Raw genomic sequence first — 27,764 nt, forward strand, 5'->3', positions numbered from 1 at the left:
AGGCTGATGGCAAGAAGATTCGATGGCAATCTCAGGGTGCCAATGTGTTGTTGCAGATTGCAGAATGGGGTGCTGGTGAAAATGCATAAATAATGGCATTCGACGGCCAATGAGATGGTAGGCGTCGCAAGCAGTTTGTTATGCAGACGGTGGAAGGAAATAATGGCAATATGGCGGCCTGTTTGAATTGGACTAAAGCTTGAAGATTACGGCCAAATGAATTATGAAGTGTTCAGAACGCAGATGGCGGACAAGACATGATGGCGATTGTTATTGGACAAGAGGATAGGAGGGTGTTTCAACGCGGTTCGTTTACGCAGAGAAGATGATGGCGGCATATATTCTGGCAAGCGGATGACAACGTAATAAACGTTAGGGCGGCTATTTGAAATGCACAAGAAGACTTAAAAAGAATTAGCCTTGAAGGGATATGTATCCCTTCAAGGCTAATTCTTTTTAAGTCTTCTTGTGCATTTCAAATGTAGGAAAAAAAAGAGAATTTGCTAGTTAGATATCCACATAACTAGAAAGAGTCTAATATAGGAAAAATCAAACTTTACTAGATTGCCAATCTAGAAAGATAGTTTCCAATATATAAAGATTTTTCTAGTTAACTTACTATATAGAAAGATTTTTTTGGTTAACTTACTATGTAGGAGGTTTATTATCATCACTATCTATATAATAACTTTATTAAAAACGTTACTATATAGTAACTTCATAAATAGACATTATCTCTATAGTAACTTCATCGAAAAAGTTACCATATAAGAAATTATAACATATAACATCTATGTAGAGGCTTTATCATACAACTTAGCATATAGGAGGCATATAATGACATAATAAAATATCATAGAATGACATTTTTATATCTCTGATATAAATAATAATAAAATAATACTTGATTTGAAAAGTGGTTTTAATAAAGTAAAAGTGAATAATAGAAATTTTGCCAATGTCCACAATACAAAAGTAGCATACTATAATGTGAAATCCAAATTGTCCCTATTGTACTACATTAACATCATCAGGCTTAAACTAAAGTACAAGTGCTAAGGGTGTGTTCACACCTGAGCATGAACATAAAAAGGCATGGTGGCCCTTTATTCCCAATACTTTCCCACACTTCACCACTCGTCTCAACCTTGTGTCAATGCGAAGCCGTCCCGCTCACCCTTAAACAATGAAAGCACAAAGGTTTGTCATGTTGAAATCTCCCCTTTCAACACTTTCCCACACTTCGCCACTCATCTCAACCTTGTGTTGATGTGTAGCCCTCCCGCTTACCCTCCAACAATGAAAGCACAAAGGGTTTGTCATGCTGAAATCTCCCCTTTCAGTCCACCCATGATCAATCAGCCCTTCAATGCTGCTCTAAAACCATGTCAGAGTGCAACAAACGCAAAAGCATATGACCAAATTGAAGAAAATGAACAACAAAGAGAAGAGGGAGAAAAAAAAGAGATAGTAGAACGTAAAAATCTACAATGAATGAACAGTAAAATAAAGAAGGCATGTACAATGAACTATCAAGTGTATCTCCGCTAGAAGTTCTCTATCCACCTGAAAAAACAAGTGAGAATGACTGGGGTGGACTTGCCAATAAATAGGCAATAAAAAATAGGTAAAAATAATCAAGTCAACTAGTAAAAAGTGGCCAACTGTTGCGAAAATTGATCGTAGTAATAAAATAATCCTAAATAATGATGTGCATATAATTTGCATGCCAGATAGCATCCTACACAGCCTGTCTAGCCTACCCAATTGCCCAAAACTACTAGAAATAACCTAGCAACTGCATAGGACTATTCGACTTGCTCTAGGAAACAAGTAAATATGCTCGAGAGTACTAACTGTACAACAATACGCTACTTGTGCCTATCCAAGGGATGATTAAATTCCTAAAAAAAGTAAACATAGAGAAAGTAGGAACAAAACAAACTGGACTATTCAAAACATGAAAGCTGACTACAAGGCTATGATAAACCCTGCATGCTATTGGTCTGTGTAAGTGAGGGCACCAAAATAAGACAGTAGAGTGCTAACAATACCAAGCTATGAATGAGTGGAGCATACAAATCTGGTTGAGCAAGCAGGTAGAATGGAGCAGCTATACATAGCTGGAGAATGCCAAATTGGTCGACCTCCTATCAGTGGAAGACAAAATGCTGCAAACTGACTAACCATCAGATGATGAGGCAAAAGTGTTGTTTGACCAACCCATAATGCTGCACCTGCCTGCCACATGGCATAAATTGCAAAATGTAGCCACTACACAATGTGAACAAAACTTGAGACTAATGATGATATTGGAAAGTGAAAAAAATGCATAAACAACTATCAAAGCCCCTTTATCTCTGTTAGACTCTAACAAAGTACAGAACCAAGTGATGACCAGCATGGAAAACCTTGAATGTCAACAGTACCACCAATCACATTCAAAAGAGATTACATGACTATGGTAGACCATATCTAGCAAGGACAATCTGTCATAAAACCATCGCATGTTTATGATGGCATCAATGTGGGCAAGGCATACCAAACAAAAATGTGAGACTTCATGGTACAATTGAATATCACAAGACCCAACTACAACACCAATCAGCATCATCAAGCTCCCCAAGTAACGAATATCATATGCACAACCAAATAGAGCTATGTGGGGCTTGAGACTTTGTACCACAAGAAGAAATATAAAATTATCAATATATCCATATAAGAGTTTTTCCTTTAATGAAGCAAATGACCTTTAAAAGTTCACACAAGCCAAACATGGACTTTGTGATGTGACAATCCAAGCAATCAAAAGTATTAATGAAATGTCTCTCTATGGAATCAATAGTTTCCTATGATTTACTGAAGTTTTGATAACAAGTCCAATGAAGGTTTAGAGGAGCAAGAAACTCCTCCAAGCCATGAGGGTCATGCTAATAGCATCTTCATAGCTTGACGGGTAGCATGTGGGATGACTAAAAAGAGCCTAGAGCAGTCTGTGAAGTGAAATGCTAGCAATTAAAAGCATGGCTCATTTTGAGCCATATGAATTCTATAGCATCATCCAAATTCAAATTAAGCTATTGAATTGAGTCCTTAAACCAAAGCATTTAATTAGTGGTAGAGTAAAACCACAATGCTAAATCAACAATTATTGTCAAACTTTCCTGAGATATCTGCAGTGCTGTAAATTGATGTCACTTCTGTAGTAAGCTTGAATGACGATATTTAAAATAGGAATACAACATGCTACTGGTCACTTTATCTAGCATGTAAAGATCAACTTACCAAAAATTATCACTATGAATTTGCATGCAATTACTCGTGTGAACCAACTTCAAATTTGGGCAATCAATTGCATGATGCCTAAGTTGTCCACATTCAAGGCATTTGCTAGAAAAAACACTGCGAATGGCCACATAAATGATTAATCCAACACATGTTGATTCTAACTTTTAAAGGAAAAACGATTCACAGCTTCTTCAAATCAATCCAACACCTTCTGATTTTAGCTCTCAAAGAAAGACAATGTAACTTTTTATCTTCTCCGTAAAGACAACTGCCATTGAGAAAGCCCTTGTGCCTGCTTTGCAAACAGTCTTCTATGCGTGTTGCCTAGATGACAAAGTTATGGACCATCATCAAGTCTAAACTTGTTATAAGTAGTTGATACTATCCTTGTTTTCTAAGAAGGGCAATGTACCATGCAAGCTAGTGAGTAGTATTGTGCCAAGTCACAGTGAATGAGCTTCAAATGTTGATGCAAAAATCAATGAGGCAATAAGGTCATATTCTTGGAGTTCTCTAGTAGGAAAAACCTCAGATTCATGCTTGCAAAGATTTTATCACTTCTACTGTCAAAGAAAGACATCATCCTAAAGTATAGTGAGGGGTAAGGGATGAAGCATAAGAACAACATTACATAATCAGATATACTCAAAACTCTTTTTTCCATGAACCATTGTCCAATTGAATTGATGTATATGTATAAGACATTTAGACTATTTGCTTTCAACCGAACTACGTCTTCTTCACCACACGTGCATGCAGACTTTCAAGTTCCTCTAATTATGATCATCAATACCACATTGCTTGTACAGAAACTGGCCTTTGCTATAGTGTGTATTACTCATATATCTACACCCTTGTGCTCCTGGTTGTGCTTCTATGGGTTCACTTTGCATTTGTTTATAATTCACACTTCCTAGTAGTAGATGAAATGTCATAGAGCTACACATGATTAAATCTGTGTGCTCCAAACACACCTGAAAATATGTTTTCATTGAGATGTGCAAATATAAACTTTACAAATAGGGTAAGGCAATTACTATGCACACATGAGATTCACACATGACAAGAAGGCATTCGTGTATTAGCATGCATGTGCTATCTACAATAGGAAAGAATGCTCTTTAAAAATCATGGCACTTTAAACTCAAAAAAGGAAAAGTAAATAACCTTCTTTATAGTTTCTATTAAATCTAATCTTCTTGAGAGAAGTTCATTAGCAACCCTCTCTTGCAGGTCAAAAACTAAACCTTGCACATGTCCATCAGAAAATCATATCAAATGAAGAACATTAGAAAACAAGGGCATTGGACAAGCATTCATCTAGCTAGTAAAGTACCCTTAAGCCAATGTGGTCCTTACCTCACTATCAATTTTAGCAAGGAAATTCTGCGAACACTAAATGCTGCAGTAGGATAAACTTGCCCCTAGTAATGGGTCACCGTGTCCATTGTAACATCAGTCTGTTCTGGAAAAGTGATCCTCAGTGTCATCCATCCCTAGCCAAAAGCAATTATGCGTTAGGTATAAAACTGCAGGGAATAGCAGCAGAATCTAGACTACCTGCATCAGGAAACTGGATAGGGATGTACAAATTCACAACCCATATCGCATTTGAGCCTCAAGGTAAAGTATAAGCTTGATACCTGTTCATGTGATATTAAAGACCGTGAAGTGAGGATCTGATTACAACCCTGGCCCTTGTTCTGACAACAATTTCTTAGTAAACACAAAGAAAAATGTCCAACTCTGAAGCTACATTCTGTATAAACCTTCTTGCTCTATTGAGCATTTGCAGCAGGCGGTTCTATATTCTCAAACTTGAACCCCAGTTCACGCTCAAGTAGGTCAAGTGCAGGTTTTTGCATATCTGAGTACACATGAGAATCACAGTGCCTTTTTTGCCAGCTTGACCTGTTTGCTCAGAACGATGTAGAAATACCTCAATATCATTTGCAACTTCATAATGAACAACCTACACAAACTAAATGCTTTAGCACCTTAGTGAATTGTTTCGCTACTGCAGCAGAGGAACACATTTGCAATGATGTCCCAGAGTGGAAAGACCAGTTGTGCAGGTCCATCGTTGGGCCAAGCAGGTGGCTTTAAAGCTCTATTTTTAAAGATGCTGAATATGCTTGCCGCCAAAGTAATCCTTTGTGTAATCTCCCATTGAGATGAAATAAGGATCTTCCTTCTTGCACCAGAGCGGATCGTAGAGCGATGAAGCCCAAGAGCAAACATGGCTGTTCTGAGATGGACGGTTTTCGGTGGCTGCCCAAGCTCTTATGCAGGCCGTGTTGCAAAGAGCGCACGTGAATTCCTAGCAGAACTGCCATGAGCTGCAGGCTATAGCTGTGAAAAAAAAATTAATGAATACATGAATGCAAGAAAAGCCAGGCTAGGACATAGGCGGTAAACTAGACCATAAAATAGTAGTGCGTGCAGGGAAGGAACACGAGGTTTATCACTGCACCATAACCCCAATCTCTCCGCCTTTGGTAGAAGATCATAGACCCTCGCTAAACCTATTACAGTTTTAGATTGTGCCCAAGAGGTATTTGGTAAGACGAAATAGCACATGTTTTGTAGATGGTGACCAATACCTAATTAGTAGTAATCTTTGGTAGGCAAAGCTTTTACAAGTCCCGCCACACCCAAGTACATATGGTTGCAATGGCAAGACCGTCAATAAGCAAGCTAACAAACCACCCGTGAGAAATCGATTCAGAATACTTGACTATTTTTAACAACTGAATGCATTGGAGAAGCAAAGGGAAGATCTGTTTGCAGGGAGAGAATGGCTACATTGCCAGTGGTTGTCAACCGCATTAGAATTACTTCCGCTAGTTGATGCAATATTCACCGTCTTTGATGGTACTTAGTTTACCATAAGTTCTACTTTTTCCAATGATAAGGTTAAGTATAGTTAGGATCTTCAACCATGCAAGCTATTTTTTTAAACTCTAATGACTCACGCATGTCGGCTCTTAAGATGTAGATCTTCACTTCATAGAAAAAAAAGAATGGATTTGGGTATATTTGAGTGATTTACTACTACACCATTGTATCACATCTATTTTGACCACTATCCATGATAGTTTACAAGGTTGAGTGAGTTGAGCAACCTCTTGATTGCCCTCCTCCAACACTTCTAATCTAGCTTGATGTAGCCAATGCCTAACTTTAAGGACTCCTTTTTTTCCAAGATGCACAACTCTTAACTCATAAAGTTTGCCACTTTACTCATGATAGTGAGCCACTTAACTTGAGTAAAGTGTGGCTAAAATTTTGGAGCCATGCATGGCCTTGCCACACACAATTTTACTAGCATATGCCCTAAAGGGCAATGCTAATAAAATTGCAAGGAGAACGGAACAACTATTGATCCAAAAATTCATGTCCTCAACTAGCTTCCCATTAACATTACAATAACTCCGCCTCCTGTTATGACTAGCGGTAGTCTCTTCAAGCTGCACCCTTTCCCAAGCGATCCCTCACATGAGGATGAAGGCCCCCACCTCCACAGCAAACAATCTTTTGAGGAACCTTGTCTAGATTGGTGATGGTAACCTAGCACTATTAATTAGTGCTCCAAAATCCATCCAATATTTAGTGCATGGCCAATAGCAAGAGTTCTTTCACCTGTCATCCCCCTTTCTCACACGAACATGTAATCCTTCAACATCAACCTTTCTAGAGTTCATGGGGGACATAAAGATTGCCATGTTTTCTCTACAAAAACACAAGACAACATTAGGAGCACAATTCAATAGGACATCATTAATAAGGGGCATAAACATTGCCATGGTTCATAGGACATCATACTCATAAATCAGTGAAGGTGGCTCTACAATGGTGAGCTCCACTTTACACTTGCAAACTTCTGTGACTTTTTGCTTTGTGCGAGATCATGTATATCCTCTATAGATAGTCCTCAATAGTACTTTTCGTACCTAAAATAGCAAGCCTCGATTCATGCATATGTGCAGCTGCATCTTCAAGGCAAAACAATTAATACTAGTGGCCCATCCCTACAATTCTAGCACTTTTCTACTTGAAAAACTACTTTATTTCAAACCTCTTTTATGGGCCAAATCTTCTAAAAAAAGGGAACTTGTCAAACACTTATTTTCCTTTTGCGAGTGCAACACACTTGGAATACACATAGCGCTGGACAATAGCAACACAAATGTCATTTTTAAGAAACCTTATCTTGATGATATCTATATGCATCATGCTGCCTCAATGGAGGTCCTACAAAGCTTCTTTGGCTTGATAGCTAATTAGGTAGAAAACATGCAAAACCCTACTAGCCATTAGTGAAACCTCTTCTTCCACACTATCTTTCATGTGCTATATACCCTTATTCTTCTAATCCCCATTGAAATCAATAGATTTCGTGCTATCTTTTTTCCTATAACATTTGCTAATGTGAAGGGTTCCTAATCTTTAAGAGAGCTATATCATATTCAAAGAACCACATAGAAGCTTGAAGAAGATTTCAAATAAAATAAAAGTGTGCTCTACACAATGCATACCAGATGTTCTACACGAATGTACTTGTGTGTCCACACTCACACAAAATTTCTCTAGACATGATACGTACGAGTGGACCAATGTATTGCATCTTACTCTCACACATGTACAAAGTGCCCCAAAGGCCTTGTATCCTAGTTCTTATCTTAAGGTACTTGAAAGTGTGTGTACAAATGCATCTACAATGTGTGAAAATGTTTACACTCTTGTCCAAAAATCATGCAAAATTGGCCCTTATATATTGCCTAAGTGCATAAGGTAATCACGTGCTTCAATATGTCTAAGTAATCGAGTGGCTAAGGTGTTCTTTTAGTAAAATGCTATGAGCCATAATGACATGGGATGGAAATTTTCTAGCTTGCCATCTGAGTCCTATCTTATCCTGAAACCAACCCACATCCCAATCCCGTCCACTTATCAGAGCCCTCTTTGATGGTGACAAAGGAGGGCAATTCTAGTCCACATCCCCATTCCCATTCCCATTCCCCAAACTATCCACATCACTATGATATGAGCATTAAGTAGTAGAGTGTGATGATGGTAGTGTCTGAGTATTATATAATGAGGTGCTAACGGTACTACCTAGAGTGATTCATGAATGCCTAATGTGGCCTAAATTGTTGAATGAGGCTATTGTGATTAGAAAAAAGAAGTTCTTGATGTGTTCAGAGGGTGCCTCATGATCAAGGGTAAGAGAGTGGAGATGGTCAAGTGAGTTGAAATAAAGTGCATGATTGTGCAATTATGTAACTACATGATTGAGTATGTGCACATGGAAGAGTATGCTTGAATTTTTTCCTAATCAAACATGTGGCCAAAGTGTTCCAAGTAGTTAGGACGTGCTTCAAGCGATTGAGTGCTCCAATGTGGCTAAACAATCATGTGGCCTATTTGCATAGTAGTTGATTGGACTAAGGTGCTTAAGTGGTTGGGTGAAAAAGGCAATGTGTGGTCTTCATAATGAAGAGGGAAAACACAATGTGATTCAAGGGTAATGTATTGAATGCTCATGCATAGCTATGGTTGATGCAAATATATACCCATACAATATTGATAGCTTGTAGATATGTTGCAAGGGGAGACCCATGTAGGTACTTATGATATAGGGGAGATGCCATGTACACCTTAACCTATAGCCAAGCGAGAAAAATGCTACTTGATGCAATTGGAACAACACACCACTCGTCAATAAGCTAGTTACTTGTGCACAAGTGAGAGATCAACTTCTTCAACTAATCTTGCTAATGCTCAATTGTAACATGTCCACCTATTCCCTTCAGGACACGTCTTAGCAGTCAATCGGAAAGGAGGTCTAGAAAGCTTTGCCTGACACTCCCATGGAATGTTACGGGGTTTGCGATCTAGGACTTTCTGCATCTGCCACGTAGCAAAAGTATTCTGGTTGTTCCCACTTTAGTTCCTTTAGTTCCTTGAGCAAACAGTGCTCTCTAAACTGTTACAAGCACAATCATTTCCAATGGTCGTTATTTGGCCAACTACTAAGGAGTGAATCCTTCTCTCCGAATGCATCCAACATTCGATCTGGGATCAATTGCGACTTGGCAAGATCCCCAAGGGTTTGTTTGTTAACCCTTATGTCCTTGGGTTAGGGTTCTATTAACCCTATTAACCCTTGCGGATCTTGCCAAGTCGCAACCTATTAACCCAACTTAAGTTAGGGTTAGGGTTCTATTAACCCTATTAACCCTTAAGTTAAGTTGGGTTACTGTTAAGTTAGGGTTTGTTTGTTAACCCTATTAACCCAACTTAACCAATACCTTAGGTTCTATTAACAGTAAATCATGGTGACTATGTTGCTCGAAATTATTGATTGGTCCTTTGCTTCCAAGCAAATATCTAATTCCCTTATCTTGGCAACTTTTCCCAAGAAAGGTAATATAACAGGATGACTACTCATCCTCTTGCAAGTTAAACTTACGCAAGAATCTGCCAATCTCATTCCGAGGAATTGGCCATTCTCTTGTGATCAAACCACAAGATCATGCGACGTTGCAACTTGTTCCACAAGTGTCACATCTAATCCGTGGGACTATTTCACCCATTGAACGATGTCTTCTAATCAAGAATCATGATTAGAAAAGAAACAGGGTTTAGGGTGTCTTCATATCCAATCCATTCCCGATTGCACTAGGCCATCATTCGGTCCTAGGGGTTCCAACTCAATCCGAGTTTCATATTTTGATCGAGTGATCCTTAGGGTAGAAACCCTAGTTCGTTTCGTGCAAGTACGTCCAATTGTCCCTACATTCCGTGAATGTGGGCAGGACTTTAGGGTATGAGAGTTTCGACTTGGCAATAAGTGCGACTGGGTCAAGTCCTTAACATGCTAAACCTTAGTTAGCACTTGGAGTATATTGTATCGATTTAACCATCCTAAATGAATCCTTTGCGGTTTAGGTGTTTTGGTAAACCAATTTACTTATCTTACGACAAGGACGAGCCATTCCTTAAGAGGTTGTCTTGATCAAAAAGGGGAAAAACTAATTGCATTACGATACAATTCTCATAAGCACAGGATTCATTGCCTCTACGTATGATTAGATTTACAAACCCTAACTTTTCTTGTTAAGATCAAAGCGCATGTTAAGTTACGGCATAATTTCCATTGATCCTACTAGGACATGCATTCACGATCTATGCCACTAAGCTTTTAAGGTTTAATATTAAAATGAACCATGCAGCCTTTCCCTAACTACATTTCTGAATGAAATTATTCGTACAATGAATGTGCATTATGCAACCATTCCTAACTACTACGCAGTTAAATGAGATTTATACCAATTGAAACTAGAGTTAACCTGCTACATGTAACCTTTGGAATCCTTTCCATGCCTTGCAATTTCCTATGGTTGATAACGACTTTTTAATGCATCATTACGAAGAAGATTTGTCTAAAGATGTGACATGCGATTTAATCTTTCCATGCATAATCAAAGGTGTACTATAATAATTTTGACTTTGTAATGATAGTCATTAGTTGTTCTAGATTCATTACTTTGCAATGCTCAAAGGCAACTTGTTAAAAATGCTTAGACCCTGTATGTTCTTTTTCCTTCATTCCATTGAAAAATACAAATGACCAATCTTCAATCATGAGTTACTTCTTTTAAAATAGCCAATGTATTTCAATCGCATCTAACTAGGTGGATTTGATAAGCATAAGTGCATCCTAATTCCATGAAATAACCATGCATAATTGCAATACTTCAACATAAACCAAAAATTGGAAGAAAACCTAGACTTGTGGACTCGGTGAAATGTCCACATGAATATTAGGAGATGATCCTCCTGCGGTTGCGTCTTGTGACTTTTTAGGGGCCATCATGAATTCGACCTCTGGTTTGCCTTCGTGGATTCGAGCTTCTTACCTTGGCTCGCAGTCTTATGATCTTTGGTCATCTCCCTCGTACGCGCAAATCCCTTTGAGATATGGCACTTGACAGAAGTACCGACTTGCAGAATTTGGCTTTGGAAGGCCTTAGGGTTCGGAGCTTTGGCCTTCTTTCTTTCGGGAGAAGATAGATTTTGTGAAGGGATATTGTGAAGGCCCTTGTGGCAACAGAGGTTTGAGAGCTATTCTTCTCCTTGAAATTCCAGGGTTCGGGATGGTTTTGTGGGGCCTTGCGGAAAAGGGGACTTTAAATCCCAAGCCTAGGGGCTTGTGGGTGATTGGTGGAAATGCTTTATACCTATTTTCTTCAAAATCCTGGCCAAGGATCTTGTGGAAAGGGGGTTTAAGGAAACCCTCTTCTTCTCTACAAGACCCAAGGCGTTGAGGGCTTGTTAGGGATTTTGTAGGAAGGCCTTATAGGCTTCCTCTTCAAAGCTCGGGGGGTAAAGATGATCAGGGAGGAAATCTTGTGGGAAGGGGCTTAAAAACCGGGGTTGGGAAATGGCTTGTGGTGGATCCAATGGGAAGGGGGGCTTAGAGAAGCCCCCTTAGAAGCTTCTAAGAAGCTTCTGGGGCTGCTGAACCTACATGGAAAGGGGGAAAGCCAATAGTGGACGTGGAAGGTGGCGTGAAGATGGTGTCAGATGGCCAATGGCGGCATGCACGGCGGCAGGCGGCTTGAGCAGGCGGCGACCTCCACTCCCTCTCCACGACGGCTTCCTGCAACTATGCAACCTCTCCCTTCCTCTTTCGTCTTATGCAACCTGTCACAACTCTCTTTTTTTTTGTTGACCTTCCCCCTTAGAGGGTGTATTTATAGGACAAGGGGGGAGAGGGGACCTCCCCCCACGTGGCCCCCTTGCATGGCATCCTCCCTCCACCTCGTCATGTTGCCCTTAATAGCCCATCCCCTTCCCTCAACCACACATCGGCTGGGGAAGGTAAATTAAAAAAAAATTGCAATAATTTTATCTCAACATTATCCTCTTGACCTCCTCCCAAGAGGGAGTTCACCTGCGGTTATGCGGGTTTTGAACCTCGGTCCCGAATTGCCAATGGGGAGGTCATGATTCCTCGCGCACAGTTTATAGATTGCACTGCCGGTAACTCCAATGTCGGAATTAATCTTTGCATGAGTTTCACTCGGGGTGTGGAAACTCGGACTAGCAATATTTTTCAAATGAGAATATTACATCAATCCCCTAAGATAATCTCTGGAGTATGTGGTGTAATATTTTAGTGTTTCACTACCAATACTTCAACCATTACTTTGCTGCTCTAATCATAGACCATGTGTAAGAATCAACTCAATGGTATCGAAGTGATCATTGCAATGGCAAATTGAGCCTAATTAATTACAAAAGCATACAACTAGCAAATAGTGTAAATGAAGATGACTGATCGCGATGTTTGCGATCACACTGAAAATGATTAGTTCTACATAAGCCTAAAATTAGCTTATATATTTTATTTTTAATATTATAATTATGATTAATTGATTAAAAATTTAATGAATATGAATAACATAAAAGAAAATAGAGACAACAATGTACTCTAAATAGATGAGTACAATCACTTTAAAGCTAAAGCATATAAATAGCTTATTGTGATAATAGTCTCCATAATAATAATAATAATTTCACATTGCACTCCATTAGTGATCAATATTACAATCATTACATCTCCATACTTGTCTAGTTATTTGCTCACCAAAAGTACAAAACAAATTAATTTCCTACTATCGTTTGTTTAGAACGATATGATAATCATCACACATATAAAAAGTTAGAACTGTACTACAAATAGGCCGAATTTAATGAGAATCCACAAAATAGCTAAATAAAAATTAATTTTATAGAAGTAACAAATGATGTGTAAGCCTATCTTACTCTCTATATTCTTTACCTCAAATTAGAATTAGACTCAATATATACTAGGCTTTGACTGCATTAAAGGTTAGTGTTAGGGCTAGGCTTGTAGTAAGGTAGAGCTTAAGCTTACACTTAGGCTTAGATTGGATTAGTGATATAGGCAAGGTATATGCATAGGCTCCTCATACAGATAAACTAATAGAGGCCATAGAGTGGCCAATGTATGTCTAAGATACACAAGGGGTAGGCATAGGGTACACATATGGCAAGTTAGGCAATAACTAGGCATACAATAAGCCAATCCTATGCTTATACATAGTCTAACCATATTCTAGGAAGAGGTTAAGGCTATCCTATATTTATGAATAATCTAGGCATAGTTTAGACATAGGGTAAGCATATATGCTTACCTTGTGCCTAGAAAATGCCTAATATAGGTTGTATTCTAATGCATAGCATAGAATGTTCTTACTTTATATCGAGCCAATTCCTAACCTAGCATATGCTTATCCTATGCCTAATGTATAAGTTAGGCTAGGTATAAGCTATGGATAGGCTAGACTTAGCATAGGCTACATAGACTAGTGAGTATAGCTATAAGTGTGGAATCAAAAGCTTAGCTTATAAGTGAGTAATATACAAATGTAAATTTCTAATCAACTAATATTTATTTACTAGTTATACCTAGCAAAATCATGAATCTAAGTTAACTTGAAAGACTATCCATATTTTTCTACTTACATGATAGTACTTGCCAGTTATAACTAGTGAAAACTAAATTTTCCTAGTTATGTTGATATTGTTACTAGATATACAATAACTTACTAGATAATGTTACTAGATAAGGCTTCAATTTTCTAGATACTATCTAGAAAGAGGGATTTACTAGTTAGAAGAGATTTGTGATGACAAAATTATCTGGTTATAACTAGAAAATTCTACATTCTTCCTAGTTTGGTGGTTATTCTTCCTAGTTATAGTGTGAACTTTCTATATAGTAAGTGGTCTAGAGTTTGTTGTGTACCCTTTTATCAAAAGCCTTAAGGCTTTTACCTTTGGAGAAGTGACAAGGGCCTTTTAGCCTTTAGGAAAAGCCTTAAGCTTTCTGTAAAAAGCCAAAAGCCAAAAGCCAAAGCATAAGAAAACATGAGTATGGAAGAAAACTATAAAAGGAGGTGTGAGAGGAGACTTAGGGGCCCAACCCCATGTATTCTTCTTGTATCTTGTCAGAGAGGAGAGAGGAGGATTGCATGCAAAAGTGAGCTCTTGTTGTGCCAATTGGAAAGACAAAGAATTTGGATGTCAATGCGCCGAGTCTTAGCTCAAGGTTGTTAAGGTATGGAAATTTCCATGATGCTCGATTTGTCTTCAAAGTTTGTTGTAATGTGCCCGCCCCTCAAATTGCAGGACACGTCTAAGCAGCCCATTGAGGGATCAATCTAGAAGACGCCACCCGATCCGACCATTCCTACTAGGATCGACTTGAAGTCCAGGTTCCTAGCAACCTTCTAGCGTCGGTCAACAGCCGCTCCACTTTGCGTAGATGCAACTGGACCCAAGCAGACTCATACTGTACTTGGTTCAAAGAGAATGGGAAACAAGAGGGATGTATCGCTCGACCCCTCTGCCCGTAGGGCATAGTCCCATTTGAGTCCCCTAAAACGGTATGAATCATGGTTCTAATCAACATTGTCTAAGGTCATTGTCCGACCTTTCCTAACGTTCCTCGTTAACATTTCCTTTGAGGAAAACTCTTTGCTAACCGAGACCACCCTTCCGTAGGATAGACCCATCGGTCACATCTACCATGCTTCCCTCGCCGAGGGATTGTTTTAGTTATCTAATTACCTACCTTATTATGTTTGACATATAAAGGTAGCTTCCTTAATTAACCCATTAATCATAGGTTCCTTTACGTAATTTAGGGCACAGACACGAAGACAAGATAAAACAAGATAAAACACTTCCTTAACTTATCTTCAGATTAATGTGTGTTTCCTGCCCATACAGGAGAATTAAGTGTTCCTTTCTGCCTCCGCAGAAAAATACTTTCGTCTTCCGGCAATAAAACCTGAAGGTTTATCCTACCAAGATTGCACCTTGTAACTAGTATCAAGGCCTCGAGATCCCATCTGAGTCACGTAGAACACTTATGTAGGGCCCGGAGGTATTGGGATTTACAGCCAGAGCCCCCACTAGCACCCAAGCGTCCTCCTACTACGCCAAGTAATTTCTATGGATAGACCTCTCGCGGCGGGTTCGGTCCACATTCCTGGCACGGATTCACAACCCCCTTGGTTAGGGTTTGGCAGTTCGCGGGCGGTAGCTAGTGCCATCCTTCCTTAATTATCCCTTTAGGAAATCAACCACAGTTGAAGCAACCAGCTTAAAAACAATTACTAGGTAAAAATTCCCTTTTGTTTCCATGGCAATCAGTCATCTCAGACCCAGCCATGCAATATCAATCACACCCCACTTGGGTTAACATCAAAATCCCCATTAACAAACTGTGGAACGCACAACCACTTGCTTCAAGGCATTGCAATCCCGTTGCATGCACAATCAAAATTTAACTTGGATGTATCAAAACACTTTTACAACCTTTTCAAACAACCAAGCATAACTTGGGTCAACAATCCATCCTTAACAAGATCAACCTTGGTTAAAACCATTTCAAGAGTTCCAAGTAACATGCTTAGCATGAATCAACTATCATAAAGTTCGCTCTCCCCATTGGGTTAGGGCTTCGCAAGGTAGATTTAACAAGTTCCTTCAAGATCCTTTAAATGAACCAAGTGATTTCACCTTGACCTTTATTAATCCTGACTACCCATTTAGGGTACAAGATCAACCCAATTCTTAGAGTAGCTATCTAATATCAAAGGTCACCATATTGCTAGTACAACACCAAGAGTACACTAACGAGATTCCAACCTGATTAGCCATAGGCTATCCAATCTTCATCTATTGGCTGGAGTTCAGACAAGGATCTCTAAATGGAATTTCTTTTAGAACTACTGTTCTAATAATGTTTATCGTGCAATCCCATTGTGTGTGCAAGTTAACATATATCGGCATGTGCATTGTTTACCGTAGCACAGAGGAGCAAGAAATGGAAAAAGAGAAAAAGAAAAGGGGAAGACCAATTAGACTTAGGAGAATTTCCAATTTCGGCCCAGGAATTGGTCCATGACTATGATCTACTCACCAGGATCGTGATCCAAGGTAGACTTGTAGAGGAAGTAGTGGCTAACCTGGAAGGAGAGAGAAGAGCTATCAAGAGAGTGGTGGAAAGCATAATTGCCTACAACCATGAGCAAAGGGCTAGAAGGCTGCAGCAAGACGTGGATATGTACGAGGCTAGACGAGTACTAGACCTAGCTGGGGCAGCCAAGTCCGGACCGAACGTAGAGAGGGAACGAGCAGCAGAGGCTGGCATGACATTGGGTGAACTAGTGGCAAAGCGACTCATGGACAATACATCTGTGGAACAAAGTGCTACTGCCCTAGCCACCGCATTACTGTCAGGATTGGGAGTTACGCAAGGGGCTAAAGGGCAAGCTAGAATCTCCGTAGTAGCAAAACAACTAGCTCGATACAAACCTAGCAATGACACGTATAGCTTCATGAGCAGTTTGAGCAAGTATGTGAGGCGAACGGTCTTACTGACCCGGCGCAATGAGCTCAAGCCTTTGTCCTGCTTAGGCGACAAGGGGAGGACCTGGTACTCTAGTCTGGATGATGTAGAACGTACAAAATTCCCTCACCTTAATGGCCTCTTCATCAAGAGGTTTTCAGAGGCAGGGTATTCGGATAACCTCATTGTTAGGTTGATGAATATCAGTCAAAGGGAGAAGGAGGACGTTAGGGATTACGTTACTCAGGTACGTATCCTCTACAAGAGAATCCCTGCCAATGAGCGACCTAGCGAGAGAGTAGTATCCACAATATTCATGAACGAGATTCGCAGCAAGGAGCTCTACAAGGCTTTGGCCAGTAACTCCACCTTACAACGAGACGTGCTAGCTCGAGTCTTCGAGGAGGCAATACACGTAGATGATCAACTTAGGGAACGCACCATGAGGGCTACCAACCAAGATAGTATAGGCCAGAGGGACCCTGAGAGATCAACCACCTTAGGGGAAAAAGTAACTGCTAGCACACAAGACAAGGGCAAGAGTGTAGACCACGACCAAGGAATGGCAGAGATGAGAATGGAGATTGCGTGGTTGCAAGAGCTCGTTAGAAAGCCTGTGAGATCGCATGTACAATGTGTGTACTGCGGCGGCAATCACCTCCTAGTGGAGTGCCAAGATCCTAGATCTCGGCCGTGCTCAAATTGCGGTAGATTCGGACATGATGCAATGCATTGTAGAATGCCGAGGAGATTTCCATACACATAGCAGTACAACCCTCCATACTTAGGTAATAGGCCACCTAATTTCTTTGGCAGGGGAAGCGAGTTAGCTCTTCCAGCACCAACTGACTCAAGACCTGTCGTGCCTAGGCTAGAAATGAACCCAACTGGTATACCCACGCCACCAGGGCCTTTTGTGACTCACCCACCTAGCGATGCTCCTGTTCACTTTGTGGAGGAGCCTAATGAGGAATAGGCATATGTCAATCCGTATGTATGGTGCACAGATCGGTCGTTGTATGCTCACGTAGTGAATCCCGGAAGGTCCCCAAGAAAAATGAACTCTACCTTTTTGCACAAAAAACAATGTAAAAGCATGAACGACAAGAAGCAAGAGACCAATTGGGTTCAATCTCCCCCCATGCCTTGTGTGAGCGCTTCACAAAGCATGTATTTTATGTATATTTCAATCTTCATGCTCAATAATAGCCCAATTTACAAAAATATGACAAGCTTTTAGCTTTTGAGTTTGCTTTCTAAAAAAATAGGAAATAAAGCTAATGGACGGTGCCCATAGAGTCTCGCACGCCCAACACAATGTCCAAATAGAAATAGCATATCCGTGAGCATGGGCGCATACAAAATAATAATAAATAATCGATGTCTCAATAGACATAACAAAATATAGGCGTGGCGCCTATCAAAATATAATCCATAGGTCGAATACTTGCTAGACTCCAATGCTTTCCTCCGCCACTGCTGCTATCTCTACACATCAACTGAAGCATTCACAATCGTTAGTAAAATAATACAATTAAACCAACAAAAGTGAATACCTACCAGTCTTCAGCTACATAAATAAATCAACTGGTTAGAAATAAATCCTAACCTTAATTTATTACGAGTGCGCACTCTAAACTCATAAACGTTTATTAATTTAATATGCATTTTGCGGAATCACCTGCTATGGAATCACCCATGTACACACTAAATTAATGAAACACCCGAAAATGACAGGCGTCCCCATTAACTTCTCGCACAAAGAATCCACTTTGTGTATGAGCCTCGGTCATCTAAGTTTACAGAATCTACCGTAAAACCTCACGGAATCCACCGTGGCACGAAATCCACCGCTCTGATACCACTGGTACGCAGATCAGTCGCTGTATGCTCACGTAGTGAATCTCGGAAGGTCCCCAAGAACAATGAACTCTACCTTTTTGCACAAAAAAACAATGTAAAAGCATGAACGACAAGAAGCAAGAGACCAATTGCGTTCAATCTCCCCCCATGCCTTGTGTGAGCGCTTCACAAAGCCTGTATTTTATGCTTCATGCTCAATAATAGCCCAATTTACAAAAATATGACAAGCTTTTAGCTTTTGAGTTTGCTTTCTACAAAAATAGGAAATAAAGCTAATGGACGGTGCCCATAGAGTCTCGCATGCCCAACACAATGTCCAAATAGAAATAACATATCCGTGAGCATGGGCGCATACAAAATAATAATAAATAATCGATGTCTCAATAGACATAATAAAATATAGGTGTGGCGCCTATCAAAATATAATCCATAGGTCGAATACTCGCTAGACTCCAATGCTTTCCTCCGCCACTGCTGCTATCTCTACACATCAACTGAAGCATTCACAATCATTAGTAAAATAATACAATTAAACCGACAAAAGTGAATACCTAGCAGTCTTCAGCTACATAAATAAATCAACTAGTTAGAAATAAATCCTAACCTTAATTTATTATGAGTGCGCACTCTAAACTCATAAACGTTTATTAATTTAATATGCATTTTGCGGAATCACCCGCTATGAAATCACCCATGTACACGCTAAATTAATGAAATGCCCGAAAAGGACAGGCGTCCCCATCAACTTCTCGCACAAAGAATCCACTTTGTGTATGAGCCCCGGTCTTCTAAGTTTACGGAATCCACCGTAAAACCTCACGGAATCCACCGTGGCACGGAATCCAATGCTCTGATACCACTGGTACGTAGATCAGTCGCTGTATGCTCACGTAGTGAATCCCGGAAGGTCCCCAAGAACAATGAACTCTACCTTTTTGCACAAAAAAACAATGTAAAAGCATAAACAACAAAAAGCAAGAGACCAATTGGGTTCAATCTCCCCCCATGCCTTGTGTGAGCGCTTCACAAAGCATGTATTTTATGCTTCATGCTCAATAATAGCCCAATTTACAAAAATATGAGAATCTTTTAGCTTTTGAGTTTGGTTTCTAAAAAAATAGGAAATAAAGCTAATGGACGGTGCCCATAGAGTCTGGCACGCCCAACACAATGTTAAAATAGAAATAACATATCCGTGAGCATGGGTGCATACAAAATAATAATAAATAATCGATGTCTCAATAGACATAACAAAATATAGGCGTGGCGCCTATCAAAATATAATCCATAGGTCGAATACTCGCTAGACTCCAATGCTTTCCTCCGCCACTGCTGCTATCTTTACACATCAACTGAAGCATTCACAATCGTTAGTAAAATAATACAATTAAACCGACAAAAGTGAATACCTAGCAGTCTTCAGCTACATAAATAAATCAACTGGTTAGAAATAAATCCTAACCTTAATTTATTACGATTGCGCACTCTAAACTCATAAACGTTTATTAATTTAATATGCATTTTGCGGAATCACCCGCTATGGAATCACCCATGTACACACTAAATTAATGAAACGCCCGAAAAGGACAGGCATCCCCATCAACTTCTCGCACAAAGAATCCACTTTGTGTATGAGCCCCGGTCATCTAAGTTTACAGAATCCACCGTAAAACCTCACGGAATCCACCGTGGCACGGAATCCACCGCTCTGATACCACTGGTACGCAGATCAGTCGCTGTATGCTCACGTAGTGAATCCCGGAAGGTCCCCAAGAACAATGAACTCTACCTTTTTGCACAAAAAAACAATGTAAAAGCATGAATGACAAGAAGCAAGAGACCAATTGGGTTCAATCTCCCCCCATGCCTTGTGTGAGCGCTTCACAAAGCATGTATTTTATGCTTCATGCTCAATAATAGCCCAATTTACAAAAATATGACAAGCTTTTAGCTTTTGAGTTTGCTTTCTACAAAAATAGGAAATAAAGCTAATGGACGGTGCCCATAGAGTCTGGCACACCCAACACAATGTCCAAATAGAAATAACATATCCGTGAGCATGGGCGCATACAAAATAATAATAAATAATCGATGTCTCAATAGACATAACAAAATATAGGCGTGGCGCCTATCAAAATATAATCCATAGGTCGAATACTCCCTAGACTCCAATGCTTTCCTCTGCCACTGCTGCTATCTCTACACATCAACTGAAGCATTCACAATCGTTAGTAAAATAATACAATTAAACCGATAAAAGTGAATACCTAGCAGTCTTCAGCAACATAAATAAATCAACTAGTTAGAAATAAATCCTAACCTTAATTTATTACGAGTGCGCACTCTAAACTCATAAACGTTTATTAATTTAATATGCATTTTGCGGAATCACCCGCTATGGAATCACCCATGTACACACTAAATTAATGAAACGCCCAAAAAGGACAGGCATCCCCATCAACTTCTCACACAAAGAATCCACTTTGTGTATGAGCCCCGGTCATCTAAGTTTACGGAATCCACCGTAAAACCTCACGGAATCCACCGTGGAATATGCCTCCTAGCATCAATGTATCCTACGACGAGGAGGGCAACCCAAACCTGATGGACTATCGGCTAGTGCCGGTGATGGCTTTAGGAAGAGGAGGAGGCAGAGGCTCTGGAGGGCCTAGACAGGATCTAGTCACATGCTGGACTTGCGGCCATCCAGGCCATATTTCATCACGCTGCCCAGAGCAAGAACAAGCTAACAAAGACAAAGCGGATCTCCGATGCAGAGAGTGTGGAATCACACATTTGTTTCTTGACTGTCCTAGGTAAAAGCCATCAATGAGCGCTGCCAACATGCCATTGATGCCTTTGGGGCTCTTTGGAGTGGAAACTTTTGGTAGTGAGGATACGCCCATCCCGCTACATGCTATGACGCGAGCTCAGACAAAACAAGCAGGCATCTCCTTGCCAGGGCCAAGTAACCTTGATGCAACCTCAATAGGGAAGAAAAGCCAGAGGAGACAGAAAAAGAGAACTGATGCGAAGATAACCCTTAAAACCGAGGAAATGACTATGCTGGTAATGGGAAAGAAGGTCACAGACGCAAAGGCAGAGACCTCGTCTCCTAAGATACCATAGCTAGGGAGCGCCAAGGTAGGGGAATATCCCCACCCCAAACGGCAACTCGAAGCTATAGCCAAGGTCAAGGAGTGGGTCAAGGACACCCAAAAGCACCTCGAAGATGCTGAACCCATATTGGAAGACCCTATGGACAATTTCTCCAGTGTTAGCACACCAGTCTCACCCTCAAAACCACAGGCTGGGAGGATACCTGCACCACTAGGAGCGACTTAGCAGCAAGGCCGGGGGGAAGCTTACCAGGGCAGACAAAATGCATGATCTAGAACTGCTAGCCTCAAAGGAAGACAAGGGTCCAATAGTCTCCTCACAACTTTGCTGTCCACTCCAGTAACTCTAAGCTTGGAGGATCTGCTTAGGCAAAATCACTCCTTGTGGCAGGAGTTAAAAGACTCGATCGAGGGATACACAGGACTTGCGGGTGCTGATCCGCAAGATCATGATGTAGTTACACGGATCCCAAGTCTAACTCTACACTTAGATCCTACGTCTTTGTACATCAATGCTTTTTGGGAAGGCACTGAAATGCATGCAGTTTTGCCCGTCCTAGCCTTAGGAGACATGACTCAAAAAGGAATTGTAGACACAGGCGCCGATGTTAGTGTGCTAAACCATGCGGTCCTAAAGGCATGGGGAAACTCTCCTGTAGAGACTGCTAGATTCAATGTCACACTAGCAAATGGAATGAGGGTAAGACCATTTGGGGTCTTAAAAAATTGGCCGGTAAAGATTGCCGGTGTACAATTTTTGGTAAACTTCATTGTCATGAAGGGAGTGGATTACAACATACTATTAGGCCGACCTTGGATGAGGAATGCACGAGTCATGGAGGATTGGGGCAATGGATTGATTTTCCTAGGAAACAGAACTAGTGCAGTGAGGGTAGATATGGACACTTGGACAACGACACCTGTCGACCTAGCTGCCGTCTCGGTTATGCTAAAAGGCGATACTCAAACGACCAAACCCTATGGATCGCTCACTAGATATATTCCTTGCCCTGAGGATGAGAGGGATTGGATGCACATTTTGGTAACCATTGACCTACCATTCTCGAATGAGGAAGGACCACATCAGCAGGATGCTAAAGCCGCAACCATGCCAACTGAGGAGCTAGTTGTGCCGCTTTGCATGATGGCAAGAAGCTCACTCAACCAGGCAAAACGGCCTCATCCCGCATCCCCAACAACAAATTAGAGCTTCAGGAAATCGTAGAGTATTTGACCAATAAATTGGACGGCAATTTGGCAACTATCTTAAAACCTCTACGTGACCTTTTAGCTAAACCAGAATGGAAATGGACCAAGGTCCAGGACTTGAACTTGTTATATAACTAGGCTTTGGTTACTGACGACAAGGAGAGTGAAGAGGGAAGCTTAGGGGATGATGAGCAGTCAGAAGGACAGGACCCGGATGATGAGGAGTATGAGGACTACCACTCTATGGGAGAAGAGAGTGAAGAAGAGGTAGACACAATAGAATACGACATGGAGGGAAAAGCGATAGAGCAAATAAGGGCAGACTTAAGGCCTAGGAAATAAGGGATCAGTTAGAACGAGAAAGGAGTCATGTTAATGGAGTGTGACTAATCCTGGCTAGAACAAATAGAAGCCGTGGATTACGAGCAAGTCGGAGTAGCACAACCATGGGCAATTCCAGTACTCAAGACAGATTCACCTACGGAACTACGACCCCCTGGGGAAACACCTTCCTCAAGTGAGGGATGCGAGTTCAACTCAGACTCACAAGTTAGCACTGAGAGTGATCCCGAGATACTGCAACCCTCTAAGGTCAAACGCACCAAGGGAGACTAGCCAGTCAACCTGAGGCGTAGGAGGCTAAAAGAGGAGGCCAAGAAGCAAGCAAGGGACTCAGAAGTAGAAAGGCAGAGGAAACCACAAGATCTACCCAAACAGTTTACAAAATTTAAAAAGGGTGATAGAGTGGTGGTCCTATTAGGTGCAAAAAGACAAGGTCAGACTAGTGAACCGATCGAGGGACCCACCAAAGTCAAAGAGGTTAACTTGGCTGGGAAAGGCAAAAAACCAAGACCGGTGTTCGTTGCAGATGACTTGGGGGAGGAGGAAGAGACCAAACTTGTTGCGCTTCTGCAAGAGTACGTTGACGTGTTTGCCTGGACAACTTAAGGGAGTCGACCCCAGGGTCGTGACTCATAACATCCCAATGGTTCCAGATGCAGTGCCAACAAAACAATGACCTTACCCCATGAATCCCAAGCATGCCCATGCAGTGAAGGAGGAGATTGATAAACTCATGAGGGCAGGCTTCATATATGAGATCGAGCACACGGACTGGGTATCACCTATCGTGATAGTCATGAAGAAAAATGGGAAAATCCGAGTGTGCATAAATTACAGAAAGGTGAATGCTGCTACGAAAAGGGATAATTATCATTTACCTTACACCGCGCACATGTTGGAGAGGGTAGCAAGGAAGGAAGCCTACAGTTTTCTGGATGGTTTCTCGGGTTACAATCAAGTGCAAGTGCACCCTGATGACAGGCACAAGACTGCCTTTGCCAAGGAATGGGGCGTATTCGCCTACATTGTCATGCCTTTTGGGCTAATGAACGCACCTACAACTTTCCAATGCCTAATGTGCACTATCTTTAAGGACATGCTTAGGCGCGAACTGGAAGTGTTTGTAGACGACCTATGTTTACACTCTAGTTGGGCCGAATACTTGGAGAAATTGAGAGTTGTCTTTGAAAGGTGTAGGCTGTACCACCTCTCGCTAAACCCCTTGAAGTGCCAGTTCTGGGTAAAACACAGATGCATCTTAGGGCACGTAGTGTCAAGGAACGGCATTGCTACTGACTTTTCCAAAGTCAGAGTCATTGTTGACCTACCGCCACCCGACAACTACAAGGGATTTTAGTGCTTCTTGGGACACACTGGGTATTATCGACGATTGGTGCTAAATTATGCATTAATAGCTAGACCTCTTTACAAGCTATTGATAGTGTTTGAGGAGTTGAAAAAGGCTCTTATGACTGCATCAATATTGCAAGCCCCAGACTAGAATGTAACATTCCATGTGCACATAGATGCCTCTAAGTTTTCTATTGGAGCCGTGCTATGCCAGCCTGGTGAGCATAACTTGGATTACTTGGTGAGTTTTGCCAGCACGCAGCTCACAGAAACCGAGATGAACTATTCCACGACGGAAAGGGAGGGGTTGAACATGGTATTTGCAGTAAAGAAATTTAGGCATTACCTATTGGCCACTCCCTTTGTCTTCTTTGTTGACCATCAAGCCTTACTGTATCTTGTGAACAAGCCTTGTGCTACGAGGCGCATAGCTAGATGGTTATTCCTTTTACAAGAGTTTGACTTCTCTGTGGTTGTACGCAAAGGAAAGCAGCACTACATGGCTGACCACATGTCCTGTATACCCATAGGAGAAGCCGTTGGGCAAGGCATGCCTGATGATTTGTCGAACGCCCATCTTTTTAACTTGTCTAGTGTACGAGAATTATTTAGAATGGATCTCACGCCGTGTTGGTCCGATGACATAGTGCAAGTACTAGAAAATGGATTACTAGAGCGACCCATTGAGAAGGCCAGGCTGAAAAGACTTATCTTGAAAATTCAGCCATACCAACTGATAGCTGGCCAACTCTACAGGTTTGGACAAGACGGCTTATTACGTAGATGCGTGTGTGAGCACATGATGCATGACGCATTAAACGAAGCACATGGCGGAATTGCTGGAGGACACTTTAGTGGGGACACAACAGCCCGAAAGGTGCTACAACCTAGCTATGGTGGCCCACCCTATTCCGCGATGCAGCCAAATTTGTAAAGCACTGCGATGAGTGCCAAAGAACCAAAGTGCCTGTGTGGAAGGACAAGTTGGAGTTGACCCCTATCATAGCCCGACAACCCTTTGAAAAATGGGGCATCTATTTTATTGGACCTATCAGTCCTGCAACACAGTATTCCCAAGCTCGATACATCATAGTGGCGACCGACTATCTAACGAAATGGGCAGAGGCACGAGCCATGAGGAAGAACGACACTAGGACCACCGCAAAGCTCTTGTGGGAGCAGGTCATTTCACGGTTTGGCTGTCCAATCAAACTTGTAAGTGACCAAGGCACACACTTCATTAATGAAGTAATTGCCCACTTGCTCTAATGGCCAAGACGAATCCACAAATAAAATCCTAGTCAATGTGCTTACAAAAGTTGTGTCTACTTCGAGAAGTGACTGGGACAACAAGCTAATGGCGGCCTTTTGGGCCTATCGCACAGCTTATAAAACAGTTGTAGGACAGACGCCCTTTAGGCTGACTTACAGAACTGAAGCCATTTTTCCCTTAGAATTCTTCATCCCTAGTTTGAGGCTAGCAGTCGAGGAGCGTTGGGAGGGAAGAGAGGCTTGGACCAACTGCTTAGTGGAACTCGAGCGCTTAACGGAGACCCGACTCCTTGCCACTCACTCTCTGATTTGTGAAAAGGCTCGATGAAAGATGTGGTTTGACAAGCATGTCAAGCAGTGAGACTTCGAACAAGGGGACCTTATCCTACTGTACTCGGTAAAAGGACATAAACAGAAGATGAAGGTTCAGGGGCTAGGGCCTTTCAGAGTATGCATGATTGGTAGGACTGGGAATGTCGAGTTAAAGATACTTGACGGTGACGGAATAGGCTTTTTTAACGGAAGCCGCATTAAGAAGTACTATCCTCCTTCACATCCATTACATGAGCCACCCATGCTACAACCCCCACTGAACGTCCGCATGGCTACTTTAACTGACCTTACAGATCAGAACGAAGAAGCAATGGCACCGACGTACCTGCGGATCACAGTTGCAGCAGGAGCGGTGTATTCTTTCGAGGCCTTGATTGATGAAGGTACTAACTACAACATCTTAATGCATGACCATTGGACACGCATTGGTCAACCGCATTAACTACAGCCCGCTAACGCTAAACTCACCCCGTTTGGGGGTACTGCTTACCCACTCCTAGGGAAGTGCAAGGTGGTCGTTTCCATCGAGTTTGAAAGTTTACCAGCATTCTTCCATGTGTTACCTGACAATAAAGGAGCTGGTAATGTGTCGCTATTGGGTCTCACTTTCAAGAAGCAAACCAACTCTAATGTGAATTACAACCTAAATTGCATACATCTTGCTATCGGCAATGTGCACATAGTGACGACTTTCAGGAAGGGCTGTCTTAATTCCCCCACCTTTACAAAGCCACCGGTAGAAACCCCTACAACCATGCTTCAGCCCGAGTCTAAACAGAAGGAAACTATGGCTTCGTGCCAGGCTCTCGACCCCAGGCCCAAACCCACCAAGGGAGCTCACAAGGCCGAAGAGTCCAAGTTTCTATGGGTGCCGAAATGGCAAAAACCACATCCGGGTAGACCACCCAAGTATGATCCTAAACGTCAAAATTATCAACCAACCTGACCCAAGAGGTAGTCTAGGCGCTATCACCGTAGACACACAACCACGCTGCACTGGATTCCCAAAGATCTCTTGCGGGGCACAAGGATACTACGAGGGCAATCCTTGGATTCGGGTGCCTAAAAGTGGCAAGCTACGAAGCCCATCTACAAGCAATCTCATCCCAATGAGAAAGGCTTGCACAAACAGCGCCCAGCACATAGTCAGCAAGCCCTGGCCAGCTGTGGCTAGCAAGCCTCAGCTCATCTATGGACCAAAGCACATGGCACAGGCGTTAAACCTACCAAATCCAGAGAACTTACAAACCACTATGATTGTTCACTCAGAACCTAGCACAACCCCCATGCCTTCGGAGCCTCCTACAGCATCTCAAAATGCTGTAGAGTGCAAAGCCCAACGTGTGACACCGATGAGGAAGTCACAACTATCCAGTCCAGTTGCACCACCCCGGCCAGCACGTCTTAAACCTTCATACGCAATACAACCTTTCCTCTCTTTGGCTAAGGACCTTGCTGCAACTTCTAGGGATGACTTAATAACCTGCATTAAAATGTTAGACGAAACTTTCACTACATTTGCTAGAAGCTAC

The sequence above is a fragment of the Lygodium microphyllum genome, chromosome 15 (assembly GCF_053477565.2).
Source record: "Lygodium microphyllum isolate KBCC chromosome 15, Lygodium_microphyllum_v1.1.10, whole genome shotgun sequence".
Taxonomy (NCBI): Eukaryota; Viridiplantae; Streptophyta; class Polypodiopsida; order Schizaeales; family Lygodiaceae; genus Lygodium; species Lygodium microphyllum.